This window comes from Triticum aestivum, chromosome 1B (assembly GCF_018294505.1).
Source record: "Triticum aestivum cultivar Chinese Spring chromosome 1B, IWGSC CS RefSeq v2.1, whole genome shotgun sequence".
Lineage (NCBI taxonomy): Eukaryota > Viridiplantae > Streptophyta > Magnoliopsida > Poales > Poaceae > Triticum > Triticum aestivum.
The window spans coordinates 140,280,046-140,296,821 of NC_057795.1; positions in this window are offsets into that span (position 1 = coordinate 140,280,046).

A 16,776-nucleotide genomic window follows, 5' to 3' on the forward strand; every position below is an offset into this window, starting at 1 on the left:
GCCCGCATATAGTGTACTAGAATTAACCGTTCAGTTTTTGCTCTTTCGACACTCTTCTTTTAGACCTTAACTGTTTTCAATCTTCATGTCTATTTAGGCAACAGGATGGGGTAAGAAAGTTATAACCAATCGGTGGATTCATAAGCATCGGGATTTTCTCACTTCTCATGAGATTTGATTGAAGACAATAACGCTAGAACGTTATGTAGCCAACAGTGCAAACACAAGATTTGTCACATTCTTCCTGCTGAATGCGAGGTTACTATTGTCCATCAGGCTTAAGTTTATCAGCGGCATGGTTTTGACGGATGGGTATGTCGAAGAGCAAAAAAAGGAGTTTCAGGTGGGCAAAAGAGCTTATGAACATGTCGGGCTTCTATTTACAACATATTGTGGTCATAATCCATTAAATTTTACGACCCATGGTGTTCATTCTATGGACCTGACCGATCCATTTGACCGTGACTGCCGAAAACAGTGCTGGAGTTAGATGTTGTTGCCCTTTTCAATCTGGGTTTTTTTGTAAACCTGATGAACAATTAACCCTCGCGCTTTTGTACAGTTTGTAAGCTGGAGTTTGATGTTCCTGCCCTTTTCAACTCGGCTGTGACTATCATATTTTCTTTGAAACAAGGCAAATGGCTTGCCATTCGTTTAATTGAGAGTGAAATATTGTAACAAATCCCAACCAAGGGAAATAACATCACTCTCGCCGGCTGCTTGAGCTCACTGTGCATTATAGAAGCCAAGTGATTAGCCCCCACCAGCACCCACAAACTTATTTCGAACTAGCACAGCAAATGGGCTGTAAATTCTCATAGGAAAGGCTGCATGACCGTGACAGATTTGGATTCTGACATTTGGGACCCGCGAGGAAATAGCCTATCCAAGGTGGTGTTAACTTACTAGCCAGTCAACAAACGATTCTGCCTACCAGACGTTGGATTGACATCGAACATCTGTCGTGTATCTTCTATCTCTTGTCTTCTTCTTCCTCCAGCCGCCCAAACCAAACCACCCCGTCGGCTCCGCCTGCTCCCGCCTCCCATGGCTGGCTGCGCCTCCCCGGCCCTACCGTACGTACCCTCCAACGTTGGCCAGTCCCTCCCTGTATTCCCCCACACGTCCTGTTATTCTCGAGCGATGTTAGCCCCAACACGCACCCACGCCCGAACCAGTCAACCCTCATACTCCCCTCCGCCTGCGACTGGACCGACGCATCTTCCACAGTTCCTGTTCGTTCCGTCCGAGGCCTCACCGTCGTCCTCCACCTTGCAGCCTTGGTTCGCTCGCCGTGAGCAATGCGCCACCCTCTTGCATTGTCAACATCGTTAACAACCGAGAGGAACAAGGAGATGATTGTACGTGGAGAGGATGACAGTAGGGACCCACCAGTGTCATGGCAGTATGCAAGCAAGTGCCTCTATATTACAAGCCCAAAAATTTGGTTCCTCCTAATGGTTGGACATCTAGGGCTCACGCCATTGTCAACGTAGTCACTAAACGAGTGAATTACACTACGAGCGGCTGACACCAGGGACCCAGCAAGTCACGTAGTTTTTTTTTGAGGAACAAGCAGTTGTTATTTATACTAGTTATAGCGATGGATCAGGGTAACAACAGGGCTGTGCGGGGGCTGTGGCCCGTCTAGCAAGGGTTTTATTTATGTTTAGCACATCATGAGCCCAGTTGTGTTTTTCTCTTGCTGAAAATGGCTAGCCCAGTTCTATTTTTTTAAAAAAATACCCAAACAAGGCCTACTTGCTTTATTGGACATGCTGGGCTGCAAATCTTTCAAGACGAGGAGAGTGTCATTAGGTTTGCCCAGAAATGGGCTGTACATTTTGAAAACACATCAAACCGGGAATTAGTTTCAATTTTTTTTCATTACAAGATCTTAAATGCCATTGATTTTTATGCGTGGACAATTATTTGGATTTTATATTTATATAAATTATTTTTCAAAATAGTTTGAATGTGAATCGATACTTCTGGATTAAAAACAGCTGACCGCACCGAAATATGCAAAATTTCGTATACTTTTTAACCGTGGCCACAATATGGTGTGTAATGCTAACAAAAAGAAGATGGGCTCCAAAAAAATTCTTAAGAATTAGCAAATGGGCTATACATTATTAGAAATAATGGTAGATGGGTTGTATGCTGTTTTCCACAGATATGAGGCTGATTTGTGCACCTACTACAGGTTGACGTGTATGCTTTCATAAAAAAAGGTTGACGCACACGCAACACCCTGTCAACTTAGTCCACACATGATAGCAGTGACTGTTGGATGTCCATACAACAGCTATCGTGCTTCTTCAATCTCTGCTCTTCATGCTCCAGCCACTCAAACATGCGCCGGCAGGACTGCCTGCTCCCTCCTCCCGAGGCCGGCTATGCTACCGCACAGGCCTCACGGCCCTGCCGTACTCCCATCGCTGGCCTAGCCATCCCTCTACTCACCCATACATGCTGTTATTCTCCGGCGACGGCAGATGAACCAGCAAACCCTTGTACTCCCCTCTGCATGGGAAACAGCTGCCGAGTCTTCCCTGCCTCCGCGTCGTTCCCTTCCTAGGCCTCGCCGTCATCCACAGCCCTGGTGCTCTCGGCGCGGCCTGGTCAACATGGTCAATGAACGACATCCATCGAAAGTGGACTATACGTGGAGAGGCTGACAGCTGGGTCCACGGCCGCACGCAAGGAAATGCCTCCTTATTACACGCAAAATAATGATTCCTCCACCTGACAGCTAGGACCCACGGGAAGGGCCTCTGTATTTCGCAAAAAATGTTCCCCCACTGACAGGTCGGACCCACCAGCTATATCTTCGCACGCAAGGAAGTGCCTCCTTATTATGCCCAAAAAAATGAATACCCCCTCATAGCTGGGACCCACCATATTGTTGGGCTGACTTGTGGGCCTACTAAGTTGACGGGGACGGAGGGCTTTGTCAACTTAATCAATACTCCAGTGACCATATGATGTCCATCTAACATCCATAGTGCTTCTTCAACCTCTGGTCTTCTTGCTCCAGCCGCCCAAAGCAGCGTCGGTCGTGCCGCCTGCTCCTGCCTCCCGTGGCCGGCTGTGCTACCGCGGAGGCCTCACCGCCCCCATACTACTCCCACCACTAGCCAGGCCATCCCTCCACTCACCCACACCCCCTGTTATTCTGCGGCGACGACAGCCTCACACCGCAGCCGAACCAGTGAACGCTCATACTCCTCTCCGCGTGGGCATCCGCTGTCGCGTCTTGCCCGGCTCCGTGTCGTCCCCATCCTAGGCCTCGCCGTCGTCCACCGCCGTGGTGCTCTCGGCATGGCGTGGTCAATGTGGTCAACGACCGACTTCCATGGGAAGAGTACTATAGGTGGAGAGGCTGACAGCTGGGTCCACGACAGCTGCAAGGAAGTGCCTCCTTATTACGTGGAAAATAATTATTCCCCCACCTGACAGCGGGGACCCACCGGACGGGCCACCGGTATTTTGCGAAAAAAACATTTCCCCCTGACTGCTGGGATCCAACGGCCGTAGTGCTTCTTCAACCTCTGGTCTTCTTGCTCCAGCCGCCCAAAGCAGCGCCGGTGGTGCCGCATGCTCCTGCCTCCCGTGGCCGGCTGTGCTGCCACGGAGGCCTCACCGCCCCCTACTATTCCCACCGCTGGGCAGGCCCTACGGCAACGGCAGCCTCACACACAACCAAACCAGTGAACCCTCGTACTCCTCTCCACACGGGCTTCCACTTTCGTGTCTTCCCCGGCTCCGTGTCGTCCCCTTCCTAGGCCTCACCGTCGTCCACCGCCGTGGTGCTCTCCGCGCGGCGTGGCCAACATGGTCAAGGAACGACTTCCATCGGAAGAGTACTGTACGTGGAGAGGCTGACAACTGGGTCCACGGCCACAACCCAGTTTTTTTGTGATTTGCCAAGTAAGTCGCTTTGTCAGGCCTGTTGGGCTGCAAATCTTTCAAGACGTGGAGAGCTTTCATTCGGCTGGCCGAGAAAATGGCCCATCAGTAATGAGAAATGGGTTGTACATTTTTAAAACACATCAAACCGACAATTAGTTTCAAATATCTTTTTTTCCATTTCAAGATTTTAAATTACATTAATTTTTATGCGTCGAGAATTTGTTGGATTTTATATTGATATTCATTCATTTTTAAAATCAGTTTGAATGTGAGTCGAAATTTCGGGATTAAAAACAGTTTGGACCGCACCGAAATATGCAAAATTTCATATAATTTTTTAACCGAGGACACAATATGGGATGTAATGCTAACAAAAAGAATATGGGCTCCAAAAAAACCTTAAGAATTAGCAAATGGGCTGTAAATTACTAGAAATAATGGCAGATGGGACGTATGCTGTTTTCCATAGATTTCAGGCTTTCCTAAAAAAAGTTGACGCACAAGCAGTGACTGTTGGATGGCCATCCAACAGCCGTCGTGCTTCTTCAATCTCTGCTCTTCCTGCTCTAGCCGCTCAAACAAGCGCCGGCGGGACTGCCTGCTCCCTCCTCCCCGCGGCCGGCTATGCTGCCGCACAGGCCTCACCGCCCCACCATACTCCCATCGCTGGCCTAGCCATCCCTCTACTCATCCACACCTGCTATTATTCTCCGGCGACGACAGACGAACTAGTAAACCCTCGTACAGTCGTACTCCCCTCTGCGTGGGTGTCGGTGTCAAAACAGGCGGATCTTGGGTAGGGGGTCCCGAACTGTGCGTCTAGGCGGATGGTAACAGGCGACAACGGACACGATGTTTTACCCAGGTTCGGGCCCTCTTGATGGAGGTAAAACCCTATGTCCTGCTTGATTAATATTGATGATGTGTGTTACAAGAGTAGATCTACCATGAGATCAAGGAGGCTAAACCCTAGAAGCTAGCCTATGTTATGATTGTTGTTCGTCCTATGGACTAAAGCCATCCGGTTTATATAGACACCGGAGAGGGCTAGGGTTACACAAAGTCAGTTACAATGGTAGGAGATCTACATATCCGTATCGCCAAGCTTGCCTTCGACGCCAAGGAAAGTCCCATCCGGACACTGGACGAAGTCTTCAATCTTGTATCTTCATAATCTTGCAGTCCGGCTGACCATGATAGTTCGGCTATCCGGACACCCCCTAGTCCGGAACTCCCTCAGTAGCCCCTGAACCAGGCTTCAATGACGACGAGTCCAGCGCGCATGTTGTCTTCGGCATTGCAAGGCGGGTTCTTCCTCCAAATAATTTATAGAAGATTGTGAACACCAGGATAGTGTCCGGCTCTGCAAAAATAAATTCCACGTACCACCATAGAGAGAATAATATTACACAAGTTCAGTCTGCTGATATATTTGGTGGCGTGATGCCACACCATTACCAAGCCGTTACTCGAATTGTTTTTATTGTATCACGTCAGCGCATTTAGTGAGGCGGTTTCCTTGCCACGTCTTGTCGAAGCAGAGATCATGTTCCCCTTATTTCGGGATTCCCATCAATACGGACGTGGGTAACCCAACCGCGCCATTGATTGTGACGCTTGGGAGATAAGCGAGTTTTACCAGGCCGGTGGGGACACATGTTTTTGTCCGCCCATATAAGGGGATAGAGATCCAACCCTTTTACCTACACCTTCTTACTCCTTGGCTTATCCATCTCCGCGAACTCAAGCTCCAGTGCCCAAGTCCGCACTTCTCACCTCAACCTTCTCCAACTATGTCCAGAGCGGGAGGCAAGTGGATGGCCTCCTCCGTCACGGAGGGGCAGATCCAGAAGCTGCGCGACGCCGGATATTTGTCCAGCGACATCATGCACCGGCTCCCCGACGAGGGAGAGCTCATCCCCACCCCCAGGCCCCATGAGAGGGTAGTATTTCTTCCCCATTTCCTCCGCGGACTGGGCTTCCCACTTCATCCCTTTGTCTGAGGGCTCATGTTCTACTACGTCCTAGATTTCCATGATCTGGCCCCGAATTTCATCCTCAACATCTCGGCGTTTATCGTCGTGTGCGAGGCCTTACTCTGCATCCAGCCCCACTTCGGCTTGTGGCTCAAGACCTTCAGTGTCAAGCCGAAGGTTGTGAAGGGCAGCCAAGCGGAGTGCGGAGGTGCCATGGTGGGCAGGATGTCCCATGTTACGTGGCTGGAGGGCACTTTCGTGGAAACCATCAACGGGTGGCAATCGGGGTGGTTCTACATCACCGAGCCGCGTGACCCTGATTGGGCAGCGGCCCCCGAATTCAGATCCGGCATCCCTACACGGCTCACCTCCTGGAAAGAGAGTGGCCGGATCTGGGGCGATTCGAAGGAGCTGACCGGACTCCAAGCCTGCATCCAAAAGTGGGTGGACAAGAAGCTCAAGCTTGTCAACATAGTCCAGGTCATGCTCATCCGCCGGATTCTCCCGTGCCAACGACGGGGCTTCAACATGTGGGAGTTCGATCTGGCACAGCACCAGACCCTGAGCGGGCTCTTCGACACTACGTACGAAGATGTCTGGAAGGTGCTGTTCAAAGGCACCGAGGCTCCCGCATCCGCTACCGAAGATCGCGGATTCCGCTCGCAGCGTCCAGCTGACGAGGTAAGTGATTTTGCCACTTGTTTTCCATAGTTTGACTCTATGCGGGATCTAAACTCCCTTTACCTTTGACAGGACTGGCTGGCGAAGGCCGAACAGACTATCTGTCCGGCCCCATTACCAGAGGACCCAGCGGACGCCCACTTAACGGGGCTGCTGGCTCCGGCACCCCACGTGGTGCCAGAGAAGAAGGCCAAGAAGAAGGCCACAGGGACTCGAAAGAGTTCCCATTTTCAGGTGCTATCGGATGATGAATCTGAGGCCGACTCCTCCCACCAAGGCGAGGAGGAGAAGAAGAAAGCCTCTCCCCTAGCGGGGGGAGGGAAGAAAAGGAAGGCCTCCCCAACAAAGGAGGCCGAAGGGTCTAAGAAGGGAAAAACTCTTCCCCCGGACTGGTCTGCCAAGGCTAGTGACGACGACGAGGACTGGCCTCCAAGGGCCAAGCCCCTGGCGAGATCGTAAGTATCCGGACTCCCAAATAACTTCAAGGTTTTTATTTTTCGCCACATAATGTCTTTCTAATGCCGCACATAGCCCTGCAGTCCACCTAAGGATGATCTTCCCGCTTCGTCGAGCGGGTCCTTAGGAGCGTCGGATATGGATTCTCTTCCGACAGCCTCCACCCCCCGTGATGCGATGATGCCGAGGTAGGATCCCAGGAAGGAACCCAACAGGAGGAGGAGGCCCCGGGGGTGTCGCAGGACAACCTCCTGGACATTGCACCGGACTCGACCCCGGAACCCACAGTGGCTCCGGAGTCCGGCGGGCGACCCCTTCGCAAGAAGGGCAAGACCGTGACGCCGGCAGCCTCCGTCCAACCGGAGGCGCCGGATAACTTGCTGGAGGCGCTCAATGGCGCCTCCATTGAAGAGGAACACCACACTGTTATGAGTGTGGTGATTCAGAAGGTTCAGCTTGCCAAGAGGGGGCTGACCAAAGCCTGCAGCAGCCTTCTAACAGGCTTTGAGGTAAGAATTTCAATATGTATAAAATGGTACCGCATAGACAGTAGCCCCTGATGCTCGGTTCGGTGTTCGGAAAGAAAAGCCGGACTGAGGATCTAAAAAGATATACGCAGGAGTCATAATAAATATGTCAATATGGGATTGCAGGCTGCGCTGCTGACCTCTGCCGCACTAACTGCGGAGGTTAATACGTTGAAGGAAAGCCTCGAGCAGTCCAAGAACGAGCTCAGCCGTGCCAAGAAGCAGCTCAAGGACAAGGAAGGTGAGTAACACCTTACTAAAATTGTACCTTACAGAAAAGGATTTTGGTTGCAAAAAGAATGACAAGGATAACGTGGGTATTGTAGGGGCCACTAACAAGGTGGCGACCCTGAAAGAGGTGGTGGACGCGGCTGAACGCAATGCGGCCGCGGAGCGCACCGAGGGAGAGAAGCAGGAGGCGCGGGTGGCGGAGGTACAACAAGAGCTCCAGGATCTCGTGAAAAAACATGAGAGCCTGGAGCGTGACTCGAAGACTCGAGAGTCTGAGCTTGCAACGGCTCTTGAGAGTGCCAAAGCCGCTAAGGCTGAAGCCTACAAGGCCCTCCAGGAGATTGAGGCGGTGAAGAAAATAGCAGTGGGTAAGGCATTTTTCATGCAGAGTAAGCATGTGAGTGTTAATTACCTGTTGCTTACCCGAATTCGGAGCTCTCCAGGAGCTTTCGCAGATCTTCCTCGCAGCGTATCCGATGCTGCCGCATTCTACCGGGCCGAGGAGGGGAGCTCGACAGAGAAGGTCTTCTGGTCTCAGTATGCTGAGGCCGGACATCTGATGCCCCTTAGCGACCAGCTGAAGCAGCTGGTCGAGCTCCACAAGGCGGCCGAACAGGCCATGAAGGGCCTCTAGTTCGGCTGTGGCCTAAGGAGGCCATGCCTGGGAGCTACTTCGGCCTGGTGCGCCGGCTGGTGGATGCGTGCCCGTGGGTTGAAGTCATCAAGCACTCCGCCTGTATTGAGGGTGCCCGTCGGGCCCTTGCCCGCGCAAAGGTGCACTGGGGCAAGATGGATGCCCAGAAGCTTGTGACGGACCCGCCACAAGAGGGCAAGGAGCATCGCACGCCCGAGATGTATTATAAGAGTGTGTTGAAGGGCGCCCACACTATTGCGGGTGAGTGCTCCAAAGATGTAATATTTGAGTAGACTCGCATTTTGTTATCCTGTGCGCTGAAAACTTAGTTCATATGCGCTAAGCAATGCTTGTTAATTTAAAATATTACCTTCTGTGCGGCTGTTTATCAAATCTGAGAGATGACAAGTCGTCGGCTTCAGCCCCCATGCCATGAGTGTTGGGGTGTTCGGGATAAACTTGAGCACTCTTGTTCCCATTTTTGGGTCCATCTAGGGAGGCTCTCAACACAGCGAACAAGGCAACCGGACTTATAATGCTTGAACACTCTCACTTAGCCATAGAATTCTATAATTTTAAATTTCAGCGAAGCCCCTAGTCTTCGGAAGGCCGAATTTGGGGCACTATCCACGCCTGGGCCGGACAAGATCCGGCTCCTCGCCGTAAGCGGCATAAGTCTTTAAGGACTCGCAAAAAACCTCTTCGAACAGCGACCGGCTCTCGCCTCATCATGATGGTGAGTTTTAGCTTTCTCCACTGAGGCGTTAACCCAGCTCAACTGGGGCGCAATCGCAGTGGTTCTCCCAGTGCTACCTTAGCCGATACAATGGAATGTAAGGTACCAAAACATGGGAGCCGAGCAAACCCAACTATTGACCCAAGACATGATTCGGAGCCGATGCATATCGTGCTATAAGTTCGGGGTGCCGCACTTGTGAAAGTGTTCGGACTTATCACACCATGATGCGGGAAACATAAGCCCCTAGTGTATTTTAGCCGTACCAAAGTGTACGGATGCAACATGCCGTAAATGAACATATGTATAAAAAGGAAATGCAATTATAAGCAAAAAGGTGATGCATTGTTTATTTAAGAAAGACTGCTGTAAGTGCAGAACGATACAAATGGTGCGATAAGCAAGGGATGGGACTGTTAAACATGTCCCCCTCCAGGGGTGGGCTGCCGAATGGTGCGTAAAACAGATTTAATGCTCGTAATGGATACCACCTGGATATTCATTGTAGCCTTTATCCTTCCCTGGCTGTTGCATCGTTAGTTCGGCAGGTCTGCTGCCGGACAGGGCCTCTGACGAAAGGAGTCCTGGGGTAAAAAAGGAAAAAGAAAAGAAAAAAGAACGACACACTTGAGAGCCCCTGGTGTGGTTGAGCCGCAGTCTGGGCTTATCGTGGTCGTGCCCCTCTCCCCATGCCCATGGTATCTTCAGAGCGTAATGGTGTACGCGAAGGACCTGTTTTGACGTTTTACAGGGGCCGGTGTTGGGGCTGCACTGCTACGCGTGCTCGGAACGTGCCAGGTGGTCTTGTTGTAGGTTACTCCGGGCACGCTTAGCTGTGTCCGGCCGCTTAATGGCCGGACTCGAGAATTGCCTTAAGAGGCTGCATTGTACTTCTGCCGCGAGAGCCGCTGTATGTTCCTCCGTTCGGAGAGAACGTTCAGTGTTTCCGTTGACCGTGATGACTCCTCGAGGGCCTGGCATCTTGAGCTTGAGGTATGCATAGTGCGGCAGCGCGTTGAACTTTGCAAACGCGGTTCGTCCGAGCAGGGCGTGACAGCCGCTGTGGAACGGAACTATGTCGAAGATTAACTCCTCGCTTCGGAAGTTATCCGGGGATCCGAAGACCACTTCCAATGTGACTGAGTCTGTACAATTGGCTTCTACTCCTGGTATGATGCCTTTAAAGGTCGTCTTGGTAGGTTTAATCCTTGAGGGGTCTATGCCCATTTTGCGCACTGTATCCTAATAAAGCAGGTTCAGGCTGCTGCCGCCGTCCATCAGGACTCTGGTGAGGTGAAATCCATCGACGATTGGGTCTAGGACCAATGCGGTGAATCCACCGTGGCGGATGCTGGTGGGGTGGTCCCTTCGGTCAAAAGTGATCGGCAGGAGGACCATGGATTGAACTTCGGGGCAACTGGCTCCCTCGCGTATGCATCCCTTAGCGCACGCTTATGCTCCCTTTTGGATATGTGCGTTGCGGATATCATGTTCACCGTCCACACCTGTGGGGAGAAGCCCTTCTGTCCTCTATTGTTTGGCGGTTGGGTCTCTTCCTCGTCATCGCTATGCAGCCCCTTGTCATTGTTTTTGGCAATTAACTTGCCTGCCTTCTTGAATACCCAACAGTCCCTATTGGTGTGGTTAGCTGGCTTTTCGGGGGTGCCGTGTATCTGGCACAAGCGGTCGAGTATTCGGTCCAAATTGGACGGACCCGGAGCAGTTCTTTTGAATGGCTTTTTCCACTGACCGGGTTTAGAGCCTCTGAATCCGGCATTGACTGCCGTATCCTCACTATTGTCGCCGTTAATGCGGCGTTTGTTTTTGTTTTGACGCGACCTGCCACTACGGTCCTTGATGTCCGGACTGCCAGAATTTTTTTTGAGGTTGTTGCTGCGTGCTAGCCAGATGTCCTCACCCGCGCAGAAGCGGGTCATGAGTGAAGTGAGGGCTGCCATGGATTTCGGCTTTTCCTGTCCCAGGTGCCGGGCAAGCCACTCGTCGCGGATATTATGCTTGAACGCCGCGAGGGCCTCCGCATCCGGACAGTCGACGATTTGGTTTTTCTTGGTTAAGAACTCTATCCAGAATTGTCTGGCCGATTCGTCTGGCTGCTGAATTATGTGGCTTAGGTCATCAGCGTCTGGTGGTCGCACATACGTGCCTTCGAAGTTATCGAGGAATGCGGCTTCCAGGTCTTCCCAACTCCCAATTGACTCTGCTGGCAAGCTGTTAAGCCAATGCCGGGCTGGTCCTTTAAGCTTGAGGGGGGGATATTTGATCGCGTGAAAATCATCACCGCGGGCCATGTGGATGTGAAGAAGACAGTCTTCGATCCAAACTGCGGGGTCTGTTGTGCCATCGTAAGATTCGATATTCACGGGTTTAAACCATTCGGGGATTTGATGATCCATTACTTCATCTGTGAAGCATAGTGGGTGTGCGGCGCCTCTATACTGGGCGATATCACGACGGAGCTCAAAAGAGCTTTGTCTGTTTTGTTCGGCCCGTCCGGACTTACTGTGTCCGGCGCGACGGTTGTCGTCACGTACCGTGGGGCGCCCACGCGATCCATAGATCGATCTTGATTGTCTTGCCTTATCCTCCAATATATCTCGCAAGTCCGGAGTGTTCCCCTGTGGCCTTGTGCTTTTCGAGCGATGCCGGGGTACGGGTCTAGTGAAGGGCCTAGAGGCCTCTCTGTCGCGACCACGGGGTGGTCCGTCAGCCGTATTGTCTCCTGGTGATGCGGGTTCATACGCTTCCTCCTCTAATCGAGGGAGCAGCTTGCGTTTAGGGTAGCTTTTGGAGGGGCGTTCGAGCTCATGCTCTTCGGCCGCGAGGACTTCAGTCCATCTGTCGGCTTGCAGATCTTGATCAGCTCTAAGCTGTTGCTGCTTTTTCTTGAGGCTGTTCGCCATGGCCATAAGCCTGTGTTTAAAACGCTCTTGTTCGACGGGATCCTCATGCACGACGAATTCATCGTCATCGAGGCTTGCTTCGTCTCCAGAGGGAGGCATATAATCCTCTACCTCTTCTTCTGCCGCTCTCTCACGCGGGTTGGCGTCTCCGTCCTCCTGCGCTGCATCTTGCTGGAGTCGATTGTCTTCGGCACTGTTCGGTGTATTATTATCTCCGGTGCCGGAGTCTTCATTCTTGCTGTGGCGGGATTTAGAGCGGTGTCGCTGACGCCGGCGCTTGGGCTGCTTCTTGGAGGGGTCATCCTCCACTATTTCTTCGCCATTCCCATCCTTTGGGATATCCACCATGTATATGTCATATGATGAGGTGGCTTTCCAGTGCCCAATAGGCGCTGGTTCTTGGTCGTCTCCGGCATCGTCGTCCATACCTTCGATGTCTTTGGAGTCGTAGTCTAGCGTGTCAGTTAGATCGTCGACAGCGGCTACCAAGTGGGTAGTGGGTGGGCTTTGAATTTCTTCGTCGTCCACATCCCAACCGTCCTGACCGCAGTCCGGCCAGGGCTTTCCTGATAATGAGAGATACTTTAGCGAACTCAAGATGTCGCCAAAAGGTGAGTGTTGAAAGATGTCCGCTGTGGTGAACTCCATGATCGGCGCCCAATCGGATTCGATCGGAGGGGGCGCGGGAGGTTCGGAGTTCGGCGAGGAGTCCGACACCTCGGAGTCACGAGCTTTATGAGGAACAAGGTCAGTGTTCGGCTCTATCGCCGTAGAGGTTGCAGCCCCCGAGGCGGTGTCCAGCCATCCATCCTCGATCTGTGCAGCCGGCTCTGAATTGAAGATCGGAGCGGGTTCGAGTGCGGCCTCCAGGGTACTGTCCGGCTGCAGAGCTAAATCATGCTCGCCGTGACAGTGCGGCACGCTCGGCTGTGGCTCGAATCCATCGAGGATCAAGTCCCCGCGGATGTCAGCCGTGAAGTTCAAACTTCCAAATCTGACCTAACGGCCAAGGGCATAGTTTTTGATCTGCTCCAGATGGCAAAGCGAATTGGCCCGCAGTGCGAAGCCGCGAATACGAAGATCTGTCCGGGGAGAAAGGTCTCACCCTGGACTGCGTCGTTGATGATGGTCGAAGAAGCTATCGAGCCTATTGGTGACGACACAGAGGAACTCTCAATGAAAGCACCAATGTCGGTGTTAAAACCGGCGGATCTCGGGTAGGGGGTCCCGAACTGTGCGTCTAGGCGGATGGTAATAGGAGACATGGGACACGATGTTTTACCCAGGTTCGGGCCCTCTTGATGGAGGTAAAACCCTACGTCCTGCTTGATTAATATTGATGATGTGTGTTACAAGAGTAGATCTACCACGAGATCAAGGAGGCTAAACCCTAGAAGCTAGCCTATGTTATGATTGTTGTTCGTCCTATGGACTAAAGCCATCCGGTTTATATAGACACCGGAGAGGGCTAGGGTTACACAAAGTCGGTTACAATGGTAGGAGATCTACATATCCGTATCGCCAAGCTTTCCTTCTACACCAAGGAAAGTCCCATCCGGACACGGGACGAAGTCTTCAATCTTGTATCTTCATAATCTTGGAGTCCGGCCAACCATGATAGTTCGGCTATCCGGACACCCCCTAGTTCGGAACTCCCTCAGTGGGAAACAAATGTCGAGTCTTCCCTGCCTCCCTATCGTTCCCTTCCTAGGCCTCGCTGTCGTCCACCGCCCTGGTGCTCTCGGCACGGCCTGGTCAACATGGTCAAGGAACGGCTTCCATCGGACGTGGACTATACATGGAGAGGCTGACAGCTGGATCCACGGCCGCAGCAAGGAAGTGCCTCCTTATTAGGCGCAAAATAATTATTCCTCAACCTGACAGCGGGGACCCACCAGATGGGCCATCGTATTTTTCACGAAAAAACCTTTCCCCCTGACTGCTGGGACCCACCAGCTACATATTCACACGCAAGGAAGTGCGTCCGAAAAAGAAATGATTCGCCTCCCTGACTGCTGGGACCAACCAGCTACATCTTCGCACACAAGGAAGTGCGTGACAGTCGGGACCCACCTGGTCGAACCGTACGTAGCATTGTCATTCTGGTCGCGAACGTGTACGTACATATATACTGGTGGATGTAGAGGCACACGTGTCATAGTAGAGGCGCGCACGTAGCATGTACATGTACGTACAGCGGCCAGGGTGCAAGAAAGAAAATTCGGCCATGTGTGTGTACATACAGGAGGGGTCTCGAATGCCTACTCGCGCATACGTAAGCCGAGGGCTCGTGTACATGGCTAGGTCGGAACGGAGAAACAACGTCATTGTCGTGTTCATGGGAAGGCAACCGGTTGGGTCGAAACGGAATGCGTCGTCGTGTTCATCGGGAGGGCTTGGACGGAACAACCGATGGAAACGAGGCCTGGCGTACCCCAGAACAGAGGAAACGGCCTTGTGTTCGACCGGCCACGTTCAAAATGGGATCCTGTTCCGCAAAACGGAGGAAACGGACCTCCTAAGGTCGAAATGGGGGTCCTGTTGATCAGGAGGGGTGTGGCGTATCGCAAAAGAGAGGAAACGGACCTCCTACGGTCGAAACGGGAGTCCTGTTGATCGGGAGGGGTGTGTTATACCGCAAAACGGAGGAAACGGACCTCCTACGGTCGAAACAGGGGTTCTGTTGATTGGGAGGGGTGTGGCGTACCGCAAAACAGAGGAAACAAACCTCCTACGGTCGAAACGGGGGTCCTGTTGATTGGGAGGAGTGAGGGAGTTCCGGACTAGGGGGTGTCCGGATAGCCGAACTATCATGATCGGCCGGACTCCAAGACTATGAAGATGCAAGATTGAAGACTTTGTCCCGGGTCCGGATGGGACTTTCCTTGGCGTGGAAGGCAAGCTTGGCGATACGGATATGTAGATCTCCTACCATTGTAACCGACTCTGTGTAACCCTAGCCCTCTCTGGTGTCTATATAAACCGGATGGTTTAGTACATAGGACGAACAACAATCATACCATAGGCTAGCTTCTAGGGTTTAGCCTCCTTGATCTCGTGGTAGATCTATTCTTGTAACACACATCATCAATATTAATCAAGCAGGACGTAGGGTTTTACCTCCATCAAGAGGGCCCGAACCTGGGTAAAACATCATGTCCCATGTCTCCTATTACCATCCGCCTAGACGCACAGTTCGGGACCCCCTACCCGAGATCCGCCGGTTTTGACACCGACATTGGTGCTTTCATTGAGAGTTCCTCTGTGTCGTCACCGATAGGCTCGATGGCTTCTTCGACCATCATCAACGACGCAGTCCAGGGTGAGACCTTTCTCCCTGGACAGATCCTCGTATTCGGCGGCTTTGCACTGCGGGCCAATTCGCTTGGCCATCTGGAGCAGATCAAAAGCTACGCCCCTGGCCGTCAGGTCAGATTTGAAAGTTTGAAATTCACGGCTGACATCCGCGGGGACTTGATCCTCGATGGATTCGAGCCACAACTGAGCGTGACACACTGTCACGGCGAGCATGATTTAGCTCTGCAGCCGGACAGTACCCTGGAGGCCGCACTCGAACCCGCTTCGATCTTCAATTCGGAGCCGGCTGCGCAGATCGAGGACGGATGGCTAGACACCACCTCGGGGGCTGCAACCTCTACGACGATAGAGCCGAACACTGACCTTGTCCCTCATAAAGCTCGTGACACGAGGTGCCGGACTCCTCGCCGGACTCCAAACCTCCCGCGCCCCCTCCGATCGAATCCGATTGGGTGCCGATCATGGAGTTCACCGCAGCGGACATCTTACAGCACTCACCTTTCGGCGACATCTTGAGTGCGCTAAAGTGTCTCTCATTATCAGGAGAGCCCTGGCCGGACTACGGCAAGGACAGTTGGGATGCGGACGACGAAGAAATTCAAAGCCCACCCACCACCCAGTTAGTAGCCACTATCGACGATCTAACCGACATGCTAAACTATGACTCCGAAGACATCGACGGTATGGACGACGATGCCTGAGACGACTGTAACGCCCCGGATCCGATGCGCCAGGTGTCTGCCAGTTATTCGTCATCATTGCCATATCATTTGCTTGCGTGTTGCATATTGTCATGTCATCTTGTGCATTTCATTTTGCATACGTGTTCGTCTCATGCGTCCGAGCATTTTCCCCGTTGTCCGTTTTGCAATCCGGCTCTCCTATGCCCTCTGGCGTTCCCCTTTCGTCCCTCGTTGTGAATGGGTGTTAAACTTTCTCGGAATGGCCCGAGGCTTGCCAAGTGGCCTTGGTATAGCACCGGTAGACCGCCTGTCAAGTTTCGTGCCATTTGGAGGTCGTTTGATACTCCAACGGTTAACCGCGTAGCCCGAAACCCTCCTTTCTCTTTGCAGCCCAACACCCTTCCAAAGTGGCCCAAAACCCATCTAACTCCCCTCCATGCTCTCGCTCGTTCGATCACGATCATGTGGGCGAAAACCGCTCCTCATTTGGACTCTCCTAGCTCCCTCTACCTATAAATATGCCCTCTCCCCCGAAATTCCGGATCATTTTCCCCCTAACCCTAGCAGATTCGTCCCCGCCGCCACCGGACACGTCCGGGTCGCTCCACCGTCGCCAAGTCAGCGCGTTGCCGCTCTCTCTCTCCTCGCGCCCGTCGCGGCCCACCAGGCCCGTTCCCGGACCCCGCGGCCCGGTCGCC